The sequence below is a fragment of the Leucopleurus acutus genome, assembly GCF_964270905.1.
Source record: "Leucopleurus acutus genome assembly, chromosome: 5".
Lineage (NCBI taxonomy): Eukaryota > Metazoa > Chordata > Mammalia > Artiodactyla > Delphinidae > Leucopleurus > Leucopleurus acutus.
In genome coordinates, this window is record NC_139147.1 from 26,468,179 (window position 1) to 26,484,029 (window position 15,851).

The 15,851-nt window shown below is 39.2% G+C and overlaps 1 pseudogene across 1 annotated transcript; it reads right to left on the reverse strand.

Moving 5' to 3' along the window:
- Positions 1–3,856: 3,856 nt before the first annotated feature.
- On the reverse strand, positions 3,857–5,163 carry LOC309961920 (tubulin alpha-1B chain-like; annotated as a pseudogene). The gene has a single exon. The product of its transcript is annotated as a tubulin alpha-1B chain-like (transcript).
- Positions 5,164–15,851: the final 10,688 nt, after the last annotated feature.

The window sequence follows — 15,851 nt, forward strand, 5'->3', positions numbered from 1 at the left end:
CTTAACTAGAGAAAGCCCTCCTAACAAAGATCCAATGCAACCAAAAATAAATAAATAAAATCAATAAATTTATTTTTAAAAAACCCACAAAAAACAAAGAAGAGAACAATAGATATCTATTAAATGCAAATATTATTGGTCTATTGAGGGAATAAACAGCTAAATCATACCATGAGTTGAAATATCTACACAGATACTCTTCTGGACCCAGAATGCTCCTACTCTTCTCAGTGTGCTCCAGCTATCTGGTCTAGCAACATTTGTTGAAGAGACTATTTTTGCTTCATTGTATTTCCTTTGCTCATTTGTCAAAAATCAGTTGGCTATATTTACGGGGGTCTATTTCTTGGCTCTCTATTCTGTTCCACTGATATATTTGGGTATCCTTTCGCCAATACACGCTATTTGTTTACTGTAGCATTATAGTAAGTCTTGAAGTTGAGTAGTGTCAGTCCCCCAACTCTGTTCTCCTTCAATATTGTGTTGCATATTCTGGGTCTTTTGTCTCTCTATGTAAACTTTAGATTCAGTTTGTTGATATCCATGAAATAATTTGCTGGGATTTTGATTGGAATTGCATTGAATCCATAGATCAAGTTAAGAAGAACTGACATCTTAATGATATTGTATCTTCCTATTCATGAACATAGAATATCTCTTCATTTATTTAGTTCTTTGATTTTGTTTATCAGAGTTTTGTAGTTTTCCTCAAATAGTCTTGTACATATTTTGTTAGATTTGTGCTTAAGTATTTCATTTTGGGGGTGCTAATTTAAATGATACTATGTTTTTAATTTCAACTTCCACTTGTTCATTCTTGGTTTGTAGGAAATTGATTGATTTTTGTATATTAACCTTGTATCCCACACCTTCCTTCATTTTCTATCAAATATTTATGAATGTCTACCATGTGCTAATCCCTCTAGCACAGTCCCTCCTCCCGAAGCTCAGAGTTTAGTGAGCAAGGTAGAAAAATAAATATAAAAATTAAAAACATATGTTATTAGTCTAGTATCATTTTAGGGGTTTTACAATTAGCTACTCACTTTTGGTCTTCTGGGAAGGAGACTCAACAGGAGCTGAAATATGTGTTTCTTGTGTTGTATCTTCCTGTATGTGCTCTTCAAGGATTGTTGATCTTCCCACACCTTCGAAATATTCTGTGTATATAAGTTTTTGAAATTACATACTTGAATTCATTTATTTTATTTTTTATTATTATTTTAAATAATCTTTTTTCTCACCCTGAAGGTCTTTTTCAAAAATAATTAATTATATTTTATTTTTGGCTGCTTTGGGTCTTTGTGGCTGTGCATGGGCTTTCTCTAGTTGTGGCGAGTGGGGGCTACTCTTTGTTGTGGTGCATGGGCTTCTCATTGCCGTGGCTTCTCTTGCTGTGGAGCATGGGCTATAGGCATGCGGGCTTCAGTAGTTGTAGCACGCAGACTCAGTAGTTGTGGCTCGCGGCTTCTAGAGCGCAGGCTCAGTAGTTGTGGCCCACGGGCTCAGTTGCTCCACGGCATGTGGGATCTTCCCGGACCAGGGCTCGAACCTGTGTCCCCTGCATTGACAGGTGGATTCTCAACCATTGTGCCACCAGGGAGGCCCTATCCTAAGTTTTTAAAAGAACTTTCAAAACCAAACAAACTGAAAGAACTTCATGATGAGCTATTAATTTAAAGCTTTTTAGTTAAAATAGAAAAGATATTTTAGAAGAGACTCATGAACACTTTTTCTGAAAACTAAACTTTTGTCACATTCTTTCCTTAAAAATAAATTTACCTGTTGAAGATAAACAAAAAACAACCCCCCCACCCCCCAAAAAACATATGTTTTTATAAGGGACATATGAAAGAGGTCCTTTTAACTGGGCCTTGGTGGTCCAGGGTAGACTTTTTAGAGAGGTATGAAGTGAGTCTTAAGGGATGAACCTTACATGAAGTGAAAAAGCAAGAATATTGTAGATGAAGATGACAGAAGGGAGATAGATGAGAAGCAGGATGGGTTTTCAGGGATCTACATGTGACTGAGTAGCAACAGATAGGGCTGAAGAGATTAAGTGGGGTCATGCTACTGTGTCTCTTGTCAAGGACCTTGCTTTTTATTCTACAGAGATAATTTGTTTCAAGTAATTTTAGCAGCAGAAATTTTTTCCAAATGAAATCTTGTGTGGCACGCCAATATAAAATTAGATTAAAAGGAAATTTAATTAGTATGCATTATTTTATAAATTAAAACAATGAAAATACTGACATTTGTTTGAATAAGAATTTGATATAGAGATTATGGATGACAGTTATGTCTTATGTTAGCCTCGGCATTGCAATTCTTTTATGTCTGAGTTTTGTTTGTTGTACAGTGGCAAGATAATTTTGATTCACAGAGATAAGTAGTTGCAAATTGTGACAGTTTAAAAATGTTATCTCAGAATCTCAGGATACTATTTTATAAAAAAGATGGAAGAGAAGGTTTTGTTCTTAGATCTACGCAAAAATGAAATTTGTGTTCGAGTGACTATGAGGATGATGGCACCAACACCCAAAACTGAATATATACCAGAGGGTAATTTCCAGGAAAAATTCAGTTTTTGACATTTTGTGTTTAAGCTATGTTATTTCAGAAGATAGGAAGCTTCTAATAACCATGGACATAACTGGTTCCTTAGAAATCAAACACGAAATATATGCGTTTTAAAGTTGTGAAACCTCATTTTCCTCTGACATCTTGCGGCCTGCTTTTGATAAAATTTTAATGGTTCATTTAAGAAACTCTTCACTTCTGGAAATTCAGGCAGCTGCTCAGCCGGTGGTTCAGAATTCTGCTGCTTCATCATTTCAGATTTCTTGACTTGCCTACAGATGCATCTAGACCAATGTCATTTTATATTTAGCGAAGTTAGAATAGTTCACAGAGACTCTTGTGTCCTTTTTGAATGCTGCAAATATCTAAGCTGGGTCATGCCACTACTCTTCTCCCTCAGTCAAGTCAATTAAAATGTATGTATTTAATGAATGGCTTGTTACAGAGAAAAATGTCTTGATGTTTCTTGGCAGTATGGCAACATCACCATTCACTTATTAATTTACTTAGTTTAATCCAATAGAAATAGATGCTAGGTTCTTCCTTGATTTGGAAGGTAAGTGATTGTATTAATTTACTATGACTGCCATAACAAAGTACCACAGACTAAGTGGCTTAAATAACAGACATTTATTTCTCATAGTTCTGGAGGTTGGAAGTCCAAGATCAAGGTGTCTTGGATCAAGGTGACTGTTTGCTTTCCTCTCAGGCCCTCTCCTTGGCTTGCAGATGGCTGCCCTTTTGCTGCCTCTAATTATGGTCTTATTTCTGTGTGAACCTCCTTGTTGTCTGTGTGTGTCCAACTTTCCTCTTCTCATAAAGACATTAGTCAGATTGGATTAGGGCCCTCCTTAATGGCTTCATTTTAACTTAATCATTCCTTTAAATACCGTATTTCCAAATATAGTCACATTCTGAGACACTGGGGGTTAGGACTTCAATATACAAATTTTGGGGGGCACAGTTCAGCCCATGTTATGATTAAATATTTTTCCTTGGGTATTATAAAAAAGACAATAGATTTAAGTTTTCTCCATAGCTTCACGGCTTCTTCATTTGTGTTTGTATTTTTTTTTTCATTTAAGATAGGAAATACTTTATTCAAACCCATCAGAGAAATGAATAGCTTGAGTCTGTAACAGAGTGTCCATTTTTAAAGCATTGGTCAGTAATTGTATATGACTACATACACATTAATTGATCAGACCACAACTTTTCAATGATTAAAACAGAATAAACTTCCCTGTAAAAGCAGTGCCTTTGTGACATTTTCACTTTAGTATTTTTCTCCTTCTTCTCCCTCTCCTTCAACAGAATCCACATCAACCTCCACATAATCCTTCTCAAGGGCAGCCATGTCCTCACAGGCCTCAGAAAACTTTCCTTCCTCTATGCCCTCATCCACATACCAGGGAAAGGCACACTTGGTATACATCAGGTCAAACTTGTGGTCCAGGTGAGCCCAGGCCTCAACGATGGCTGTGGTGTTGCTCAGCATGCACACAGCCCACTGTACTTTGGCCAGGTCTCCACCAGGTATCACAGTAGGAGGCTGGTAATTAATGTCAACTTTGAAGCCAGTGGGGTACCAGTCCGCAAACTGGATGGCGCGCTTGGTCTTGATGGTGGCAGTTGTAGCACTGACATCTTTGGGAACCATGTTGCCATGGTACAACAGGCAGCAAGCCATGTATTTACCATGGTGAAGGTTGCATTTCACAGCCTGGTTGGCTGGCTCAAAGCAAGCGTTAGAGATCTCTGCTACCAGCAGAGGTGATAGGGGCATATGTAGCCAGAGGGAAGTGGATGTGGGGGTAGGGCACCAGATTGGTCTGAAATTCTGTCAGATCAACATTCAGGGCTCCATCAAACCTCAGGGAAGCAGTGATGGAAGACACAACTTGATCTATCAACCTATTCAGGTTAGTATGTTGGGTGCTCAATATCAAGGTTTCTAAGACAGATGTCATAGATGTCCTCATTGTCTACCATGAAGGCACAATCAGAGTACGCCAGGGAGGTGTGGGCAGTGAGGTTGGAGTTGTAGGGCTGAAGTACAGCTATGGAAACCTGGGGGGCTGGGTAAATGAAAAACTCCAGCTTGGACTTCTTGCCATAATCAACAGAGGGACCTTCCATCAGCAGGGAAGTGAACCTAGAACCAGTTCCCCCACCAAAGCTGTGGAAAACCAAGAAGCCCTGAAGACCTGTGCATTGGTCATCCAGTTTCCAAATTCGGTCCAAGACGAGGTCAGTGACTTCCTTGCCAATGGTGTAGTGATGTCGCGCATAGTAATTAGCAGCATCTTTCTTGTCTCTGATGAGCTGCTCAGGGTGGAGGAGCTGGGGGTAGGTGCCAGTGAGAACTTCATCAATGGCCGTGGGTTCCAGGTCTACAAACACGGCCCTGAGCACATGCTTGCCAGCAGTTTTCTCACTGAAGAAGGTGTTGAAGGAGTCATCTCCTCCCCCAATGGTCTTGTCACTTGGCATCAGGCCATTGGGCTGGATGCCATGTTCCAGGCAATAGAGCTCCCAGCCAGCATTGCTGATCTGGACACCACCCTGGCCAGCATCAATGGAAATGCACTGGCATATAGTTGCTGTTTTGTGGCTGCTGAGCGGATGGCAGAGAGGAGGAGGCAAGGTTGTCGCTTCTTCCAGAGCAACTCTTAGGTGGTCGTTGTAAGAGAACCTGCCTTATTTGTATTCTTGATGGGACTCAGAACCACTCTTCCCCTTTTGCATGGGAAAAAGGGAGGTAAATCTCTTCTGGAAAGTGTCATAGGTAATGCAATATTTCTCAATCTTTCTACTGTCCCATCACATAGACACATAGGAGGGATGTCACATAGCCACAACAAATGAGTGGCTTACTAAGAGCTTGAGTTTTAGAATCCCTATTTAAAAGCTGTGTGACTTTGTCCAAAGTCTTAAACTTCATAAGGATACTGTCTAAGCTACTTTAACAGAGATCTCTATAATACCTGACTTAAGAAGAGAGAAGTTTATTTTTCTCTCCTGTATCAGATCACAGTGAAGTATCACAGAGTGGGATGGGCAGATCAGTCTATCCTTAAAAGACAGCTTCTATCTCTGGGTCCATAATGGCTGTTCCACCTCTTGCCATCGTATCTGCATCTCAGCCATCAGAAACAGGGAAAGGAGAAAGAAAAACACATCTGTATTTCTTTTAGTGTCAAGGCTTGGCATATAAGTTCTCTTATAGCCCATTGCCAACAAGTCATATAGACGTATTTAGTTGCAAAGATGGTGGAGAAACGTAACCTATAACTAAGTGGCCATGGGTGCAGCTGAAACATGGGGTTTTATTAATAAAGGAATAGAAGAATAATGAATATTGTTTTGTGTCTTGGGTTCCTGCAAAAGCAGAGCCTAAGCAAGGACTTGGATGTAGCTAGTTCAAGTGCATTTATCTAAGACGATGATATTGATCCCAGGAAACAGAGTGAGGGAGTGGGCAGAGTAGGACAAGGAAAAAAGCCAATAAAGAGTATGCTACACAGATGGAAATCACTGTGGAAAACTGAGGCCCATTTACTCTGGGGATCATCTGTAGAACCACACAGAATGTGTCTCAGAATTGTTTCAGTGAAGGTTGAGGAGGCTGGGGCATTTATCCACTGACTTCCATCCCTCATCATTTATTAACTCCCCTGCACTTCAGTCTATAGCCCTGCTCAGACTGTGTAAGTTTCCATGGTGTTGAAGGATACACCAAAGAACTCCACAGCACCCACTGGAGCTGGAGCATTGCAATATTCATGCAGCTGTTCACACTACTGGCACTAATGTCAAATGGGCCAAAGCAATTTGGCCCAGGGCGTCTTAGGTGTCTGCTCCTGGGTAGAACTAAACCTCTTGGCCTTTGTCCTAAATATGTCAGTGACAGGTGGCTGTAAAAGGGGAGAGAAACAAGGCTCTCTCAGGTTACTCAAGGAGGTAAAAACCTGGTTTGGTCTCTTAGAGATAAGGAAATGACAACAAAAAGACCTAGATGGCTGGGGAGGAGATTTTGTGCTGGGAAATTGTGGGAGCTAAGGTGCTGGTATGAGTCATTTGGTGCCAGTCCTGGAGGACCTTGAGTACCATCCTGGGAAGTTTAAACTAGATATAGTATAGAAGTGTATACGTTCTGGATTTCTAAAAATAAATACTTCTGTATGTATAGGGTGGTTGGGAGAGCCTAGAGATAGAAGACCAGTTTTGAGATGATTATAGTGATCTAAGCATGAGATGATGAAAGCTGAGACTAAGGTGAGGCTAGTATGGAGAACCAGGAAGAAAGGTGTCAAAAAGGTAGAGAAGGATATGAAGGGAAAGGAAAACAGGGGTCAAAGAAGGTAAAAGTAAGAAAGTGGAATGACAAAGGAGAAAAAAGGAATGGAGATGTGTGAGGGACAGTGACTACATTGTTTCCATGAAGCTTGCTTTAAAATGTGAAGAAGTAAAATGTAAAAAATTCAAGTAATATGAAATTTTCTAACCAGAAAATATCCCTGGATAATCATAGGAAAAAGGAAGAGTATGGCAGCAATCGAGATCATCATGAAGTTGATGACAGATGTCAGGAAGGTACCAAAGTCAAATTTTGACATTTTGTATCAGATAGGCTTTAGAGTTGGGTATTAACCCTTTAATTTGTTCTCAAGTCTCCTTGCTTGGTCCAAATCATTCTAGGTCAGAATAATAATAGGACTTAAATATGGAAGATTATAAGTTAGCATTTTGATCTAAATTATCCAAATCTAATTCCTTCCTGAAAATACACTCTACACAATATATTTATGCTAGTATTTGGTTTTAAAAGCACCCAAAGGGGGAAAGGTTATCATTATTAAATGACAAAAAACCTCTTGTTTCTTACTAAGGAAAATAAAAGTCATTACATTTTGAAATACTGAAACAACACATTTTAGGCTAAACTACATATGACCAATTGCTCCTTTTAACCATTTTAAGAAAAAACCTTTAAAAAAATACTTTCAAAGTTACAGATGACTTGCAAGAAAATTACAAAAAATTCTTAAATATCTTTTATCCAGATTCACAGATTAGCTGTTTGCCACATTTACTTATCACTGCCTCTATTTATAATATATATTATTATTAATTTTCCCCTGAACCATGTAAGAGTTAGTTACAGATATCATGTCCTTTCATTTCTAAATACTTCAGTGTGTATTTCTTAATAAGGACATTCCTTCACGTAACCACAGTCCAATGATCATATTCAGGAAGTTTAGTGCTATGACTTAATATACTTTCAATATTCAGATTCTGCCAGTTGTTCAATAATGTTCTTTAGAGCATCCTCTCTTGCCTCCAATATCCAATTTAGGGTCACCCATTGCATTTAGTTGTCATATTTCTTTTAGTCTCTGTGTTACTTATCTATTGCTGCATAAGAATTACTCAAAAATTTAAGCTAAAAATAATAAATATTAATTGTATATTAATCTTATATCCTGCAACTTTACTGAATTCACTTATTCTAATAGTTTTTTGGTGGAGAGTTTAGGATTTTCTATATATAGTATCATGTCATCTGCAAATAGGGACAGTTTTACTTCTTCCCTTCCTATTTGGATGCTTTTATTTCTTTTTCTTGTCTGATTGCTGTGGCTAGGACTTTCAATACTATGTTAAATGGAAGTGTCAAGTGTGGATATCCTTGTCTTGGTTTTAGAGGAAAAGCTTTCAGCTTTTCACCATTGAGTATGATGTTAGCTGTAGGTTTTAGAGGAAAAGCTCTTGGTTTTAGAGGAAAAGCTTTCAGCTTTTCACCATTGAGTATGATGTTAGCTGTAGGTTTGTCATATATGACCTTTATTATGTTGAGATATGTTCCCTCTATACCAACTCTGATGAGAGTTTATGTCATAAATGGATGTTGAATTTTGTCAAATGTCTTTTCTGCATCTAATGAGATGATCATGTGATTTTTATCTATCCTTTTGTTAATATGGTGTATCCCATTGATTGATTTGCAGATATTGCATCCCTACAATAAATCCCACTTGATCAAGGAGTATGATTCTTTTTATATATTGTTGAATTCAGTCTGCTAATATTTTGTTGATTATTTTTGCATCTATATTCATCAGAGATATTGGCCTGTGATTTTCTTTTTAATAGTGGCTTTGTCTGGTTTTTGTATCAGGGTAATATGACCTCAAAGAATGAATTTGGGAGTGTTACCTCCTCTTCAATTTTTGGAATAGTTTGAGAAGGATAGGCATTAGATCTTCTTTATATGTTTGGTAGAATGCCCCTGTGAAACTGTCCAGTCCTGGACTTTGGTTTGCTGGGAGTTTTTTGATTACTAATTCAGTTTTATTTTTGGCCATGCTTCACGGCATGTGGGATCTTAGTTCCCCAACCAGAGATCGAACCCATGTCCCCTGCATTGGAAATGTGGAGTCTTAACCATTGGACTGCCAGGGAAGCCCCTACTAATTCTGTTTTATTACTTGGAATCAGTCTGTTCAGATTATCTATTTCTTCATGATTCAGTCTTGGAAGATTGTGTGTTTCTAGAAATGTATCCATTTCTTCTAGGTTGTCCTATTTGTTGGCATATAACTATTCATTGTATTCTTTTATGATTTTTTTATAGCTCTGTAATATCAGTTGTAATTTCTCCTCTTTCATTACTTATTTTGTTTATTTGGGTCTTCACCATTTGTCTTTTGGTGAGCCTGGCTAAAGACTTATCAATTTTGTTTATCTGTTCAAAAAAACCCAGATCTTGGTTTCATTGATCTTTTCTATTATTATTTTTTGGTCATTATTTTATTTCCTCTCTGATCTTTATTATTTTTCCTTCCCTCTGCTGACTTTGGGAGTTGTTAGTTCTTCTTTTCTAATTCCTTTAGATGGTAGGTTAGGTTGTTTATTTGAGACTTTTTTTTATTTCTTGTGGTGGGCCTGTATCCATATCAGCTTCTCTCTTCAAACTGCTTTGGCTGAATCCCATAGATTTTTTTTTAAAGATTTTTTTTTTTTTGATGTGAACCATTTTTTTTTTTAAGTCTTCATTGAATTTGTTACAATATTGCTTCTGTTTTATGTTTTGGTTTTTTTGGCTGAGAGGCATGTGGGATCTTAGCTCCCCAGCCAGGCATCAAACCCACACCCCCTGCATTGGAAGGCGAAGTCTTAACCACTGGACCACCAGGGAAGTCCCAAGAATCCTGTAGATTTTAGACAGTTGTGTTTTTATTTTCATTTGTCTTGAGGTATTTTCTGATTTCCTCTTTGATTTCTTCATTGACACATTGGTCTTTAAGTAGCATGTTGTTTAGTCTCCATGTCTCCCCATTTTTCATCCTGTAATTGATTTTTAGATTCATACCTTGTGGTTGGAAAAATTGCTTGATATAATTGCTAAACTCTTAAGTTTGTTGACTTGTTTTGTGGCCTAGAATATGATCTATCCTGGAGAACATTCCATGTCCACTTAAAAAGAATGTGTATTCTGCCGATTTGGATGGAATGTCGTGTAGATATTCATTAAGTCCAACTGGTCTATTATGTTTTTAAGACCATTATTGCCTTATTGATTTTCTGTCTGGATGACCTGTCCATTGATGTAAGTGGGGTGTTAAAGCCCCCTACTAATATTGTGTTATTGTCAACTTCTCCCTCCATGTCTGTTAGTATTTGCTTTATATAATTAAGTGCTTCTGTTAGGGTGCATATATATTAGTGAGTGTAATATCCTCTTCTTGTATTAATCTCTTTATCATTCTCTAATGCCCTTCTTTATCTTTTGTGGTAGACTTTGTTTTAAAGTCTATTTTTTCTAATATGAGTATTGCTACATCAGCTTTCTCAATGTTTCCATTTGCATGAAATTTCTTTTTCTATCTCCTTCATTCTGTGTGTATCTTTAGTTCTGAAGTGAATCCTTTGTAAACATCATATCAATGGGTCTTGTTTTTTATCCAATCAGCTACCCTATATCTTTTGATTGGAGCATTTCATTCATTGACATTTAGAGTGATTATTGATAGGTATGTACTTCTTGCCATTTTGTTACTTGTTTTCTGGTTGTTTTTGTAGTTCTCTGTTCTTTTCTTCTTCTTTTAGTTTCTTCCCTTGTGGTTTGATTATTTTCTTTAGTGACATGCTTTGTGTTCCTTTCTCTTTAGTTTTTGTGTGTCTGTTGTGGGTTTTTGATTTGCGTTTACCATGGGGTTCATATATGTTGACCTATAACTATATCTACTTGTTTTAAACTGGTAGTCATTTAAGTTCAATCACATTCTAAAAGATCTGCATTTTTTCTCCCCTCTCTCACATTTTGTGTTTTTGATCTTATGTTTTACATCTTCATGTCTATCCCTTAACTGTTTATTATTGTTATAGTTGATTTTACCATTTTTGTCTTTTAATCTTTGTAGTAGATTATTTAAATGGTTGATCCACAGTCTTTACTATATATTTGCCTTTACAAGTGGGATTTTTCCTTTCCTATAGATTCTTACTTCTTGTTGTAGCCTTTTCTTTTCCACTTAGAAAAGATCCTTTAACATTTATTTTTAGGTTTGGCTTAGTATTGATGAACTCTTTCAATTTTTGCTTGTCTGAGAAGTGCTTTAACTCTCTTTCAATTCTAAATGATAATCTTATTGAGTAAATTATTCCAGGTTGTAGGTTTTTCCCTTCTAGCACTTTAAATATATCATGACAGTCTCTCCCTGCTTGTGAATTTTCTGCAGAAAAATCAGCTGTTAGCCTTATGGGGGTTCCCTTGTATATGACTTTTTGTTTTTTCCTTGCTGCTTTTAGAATTCTCTCTTTAACTTTTGCCATTTTAATTATGATATGTCTTGTGTAGGTCTCTTTGGGTTAATCTTGTTGGGACTTTCTATGCTTTCTGTACCTGGATATCTATTTCCCTTTTGGGGGGAGTTTTCAGGCATAATTTTATTGAATATATTTTGATCGCTTTCTCTCTCTCTTCTCATTCTGGGACCCCTATAATGTGAACTTTAGTATACTTGATATTGTCCTAGAGGTTCCTTAAACTTTCCTCATTTCTAAAAAAACTTTTCTCATTTTTATTTTTATTTATTTATTTATTTATTTTGTGTGGTATGCGGGCCTCTCACTGTTGTGGCCTCTTCTGTTGTGGAGCACAGGCTCCGGACACGCAGGCTCAGCGGCCATGGCTCACGGGCCCAGCTGCTCCGCGGCATGTGGGATCTTCCCGGACTGGGGCATGAACCTGTGTCCCCTGCATCGGCAGGTGGACTCTCAACCACTGCACCACCAGGGAAGCCCTCATTTTTAAAATTTGTTTTTCTTTTTGCTGTTCTGATTGGATGATTTTCATTATTCTATCTTCCAGAGTGCTTATGTGTTCTTCTGTATCACCTACTCTGGTGTTAATTCCTTCTATTGTGTACTTCATTTCTGTTATTGTATTCTTCAGCTCTAACTGGTTCTTTTTTATATTTTCTAGTTCCTTGTTAAAATTCTCACTGTGTTCATCTATTCTTTTCTCAAGTTCAGTTTGCTGTCTTATTACTAATGCTTTGGACTCTTTATCTGGTAAATTATCTCTGTCTCATTAGTTGCTTTTTAAGGTTTTTGTTGTTGTTGTCCTTTCATTTGAAACAAATTCCTCTGTTTTCTCATTTTGCTTAACTTTCTCTGTCTCAAGGAAATTAGGCAAAACAGTTACCTATCCCAGTGTTGAAGGGGTATCCTTGTGTGGGAGCATCTCTATACAGTCTATGTGTGCTCAGTGGCTTTGGTAGGAGAGCTAGATCTGAAATGAGCATGTCATATCTTCCCCAAGAGTGTGCTAGTAGCTAGCACCTTGATGGGAAGTGGGACTGGAGATGGAGGGACTAGGGTCAGAACCAGGTGTGAGCCGGGGCTTCTCCTGTGCTCAGTGGCTGACACCATCATATCAGAGTTGGGCTCAGGTCCCAAGGTGCTGAGGCAGAAGCCCTGAGGGTTAAGTTTGAGCTAGTCCCATTCCCTCTAACTGTGAGCTCTCCCTCCTGTAAGCATTGGTACATTTGCCTCAGAGGGGAGCAGCACTAGAGCAACAGGGGCCAGAGTGGGCATTCAGCATGGGCCAGGGTGCATGCTGGGGTGGTCCTGGCACACGAGTCAGAGCTCCCTGCTGCTCCTGATCTGCTGCTTCTGCAAACAACAGCAATGGCCATCCCTCCCTTGTTCAGATGCCGTGCTGGGTCTGAGCAGGTTCTGCCCCCATCAACTACACACTCTCCTTGGCAATGGCAGCCTTCAGTCTACTGGGGAGCTGTGCCAGAGTAAGAGGGCCTGGGAGTGGGTGCTTGGCATGTGCTGGGGCATGTGCTGGAGTGGGAAAATGGCCAGAGTCCTGGGCAGTTTCAATCTGCTTTGTCTACTTTGCTTCCAGTGGGTAAGCAAGTGTGTGTGCACTCTTCATGAGTGGAGTCTAGGTTTCTTACAGCCCTCCTGTTATTACCACTGGTTTTCAAACCAGCCAAGAGAACTTGTCTTCCTGGTGGGGTGCCCAATATGTGGTTTGAACTGCTCACTCCCCAGGGAAGGTCTTTAAACCCATGTAATCCCCTTCCTCATCTGTGTCTTCTCCTAAGGGTGCAGTTCCCAACCTGATCTCTTTTCTTCCTTCCTACCTGACTCCGGGTGGATCTTTCTTTACAGCCTTGGTTGTACAGGAGTCTTTCTGTCAGTCTCCAGTTTGGTTTCAGTGAGAATTACTCCACATGTAGATATATTTTTGATGTGTTCATGGGAGGATGTGAGCTCCATGTCCTCCTGCTCTGCCATCTTGATCTCCTCCAATAACCAACAAACATTTATTGTCTCACAGTTTTTGTTGGACAGGAATCCAGGTGCAGATTACCTTGTATCTCTGCCTTATGATCCTTCATAAGGCTGCAGTCAAGATGTCTGGTAGGGCTGTAGTCTTATCTGAAGGTTTGACTGGGGAAGGATCCACTCCCAATGTCACTCATGTGATTTTTGGCAATGTTTAGTTGCTCATGGGTTGTTGAACTGAGGTCCTCCATTTTTCACTGGCTGTTGGCTGGAGGTCTCTCTGTTCCTTGCCACATGGACCTTCCATAGAGTAGCTCATATTATGAGTGATTGGTTCATGGCAGCTGGCTTCCATCAGAGCAACTGAGAGAATAAGAGACTGAGCAAGACAGAAGTAGTCTTTTTTTTTTTTTTTTTTTTTTTTTTTGTGGTACGCGGGCCTCTCACTGTTGTGGACTCTCCCGTTGCAGAGCACAGGCTCCGGATGCACAGGCTCAGCGGCCATGGCTCACGGGCCTAGCCGCTCTGCGGCATGTGGGATCTTCCCGGACCGGGGCACGAACCTGTGTCCCCTGCATCGGCAGGCGGACTCTCAACCACTGCGCCACCAGGGAAGCCCAGAAGTAGTCTTTTTGTAAGCTAATATTAGAAGTTGCATCCACTGCTGTATTCTATTCATTAGAATGAGTCAGTAGGTCCAGCCCACACTACAGGGGAGGGGACTACAAGAGAGTATAAATATCAAGAGGCAGGGATCATTTGGGGGTCATTTTAGAGGCTAATATTCTTTTATTTTATTTTATTTATTTATTTTTTTATTGAAGTATAGTTGACTTACAATGTTGTGCCAATCTGTGTTGTACAGCAAAGTGAGTCAGTTATACACATATAGACATTCTTTTTTTAATATTCTTTTCCATTATGGTTTATCACAGGATATTGAATATAGTTCCCTGTGCTATATAGTAGGACCTTGTTGCTTATCCATCTTATATAGAATAGTTTACATCTGCTAATCCCAAACTCCCAGTCCTTCCCTCCCCCACTCCCCTCCCCCTTGGCCACCACAAGTCTGTTCTCTAGGTCTGTGAGTCTGTTCTGTTTTGTAGATAGGTTCATTTGTGCTGTTTTAGAGTCACACGTAAGTGATATCATATTGTATTTGCCTTTCTCTTTCTGACTTACCTCACTTAGTATGATAATCTCTAGTTGCATCCATGTTGCTGCAAATGGCATTACTTTATTCTTTTTTATGGCTGAGTAGTATTCCATTGTATATATGTACCACATCTTCTTTATCCGTTCATCTGTTGATGGACATTTAGGTTGTTTCCATGTTTTGGCTATTGTGAATAGTGCTGCTATGAACATAGGGGTACATGTATCTTTTTTAATTATAGTTTTGTCCAGGTATATGCCCAGGAGTGGGGTGGTGGGTCACATGGTAGTTCTATTTTTAGTTTTCTGAGGAACCCCCTCACTGTTCTCCATAGTGGCTGCACCATTCCTACCAACAGTGTAGGAGGGTTCCCTTTTCTCCACACCATCTCCAGCATTTGTTATTTGTAGAGTTTTTAATGATGGCCATTCTGACTGGTGTGAGGTGGTACCTCATTGTAGATCTGATTTGCATTTACAGGCTAATATTCTTTTTTAAATTAAATTAAATTTATTTTTATATTTGGCTGCTTTGGGTCTTAGTTGTGGCACTTGGGATCTTCGTTGAGGCATGTGGGATCTTTCATTGAGGCACATGGGCTTCTCTCTAGTTGTGGCACACAGGCTCCAGAGAATGTGGGCTCTGCAGTTTGCGGCACATGGGCTGTCTAGTTGAGGTGCACAAGCTCAGTAGTTGTGGTGTGTGGACCTAGTGGCCCCATGGCATGTGGGATCCCAGTTTCCTGACCAGGGATCGAACCTGTGTCCCCTGCATTGTAAGGTGGATTCTTTACCACTGGACCACCAGGGAAGTCCCAAGAGGCTAATATTCTTGATAGCTGTTTCTTCTCTCCAAACTTGGAAGTTTTCTCCATCATGCTCATATTTTCTCCACCTGTCAGAGTAATTTTTCAAGCTCTCTCTACCATATATACATGCCAGTACTGATACTGTACAATCCTGTCAGGTAGTGGGCACATGAATCCCTTTTCTAGAAGACTGGGATGTTTTCTGAATCTGTCCATGTCTTGGGGGTTTTCAGCATCTGCTGGTGTACTCCTCTGTGCCTTCATCTCCTCGGTCTCTCCCAGCTGTGTTTGCTTATGGAAATCATTCAGTTGACACCTATCATATGAGTGAGAGGCTATGGTCTTTCTATTAATCCTCGACTTTACTCTTGTTATTCTTCTTGGAAGAGGACAGTCCTGGCTTTTCGTGAACAGTTGTGAGATTGTGAAGAATAAAGCAAGTATTTTTTTAACCAGTAGACATTGCACTAATTCAGAGTTTCCTAAACTGTT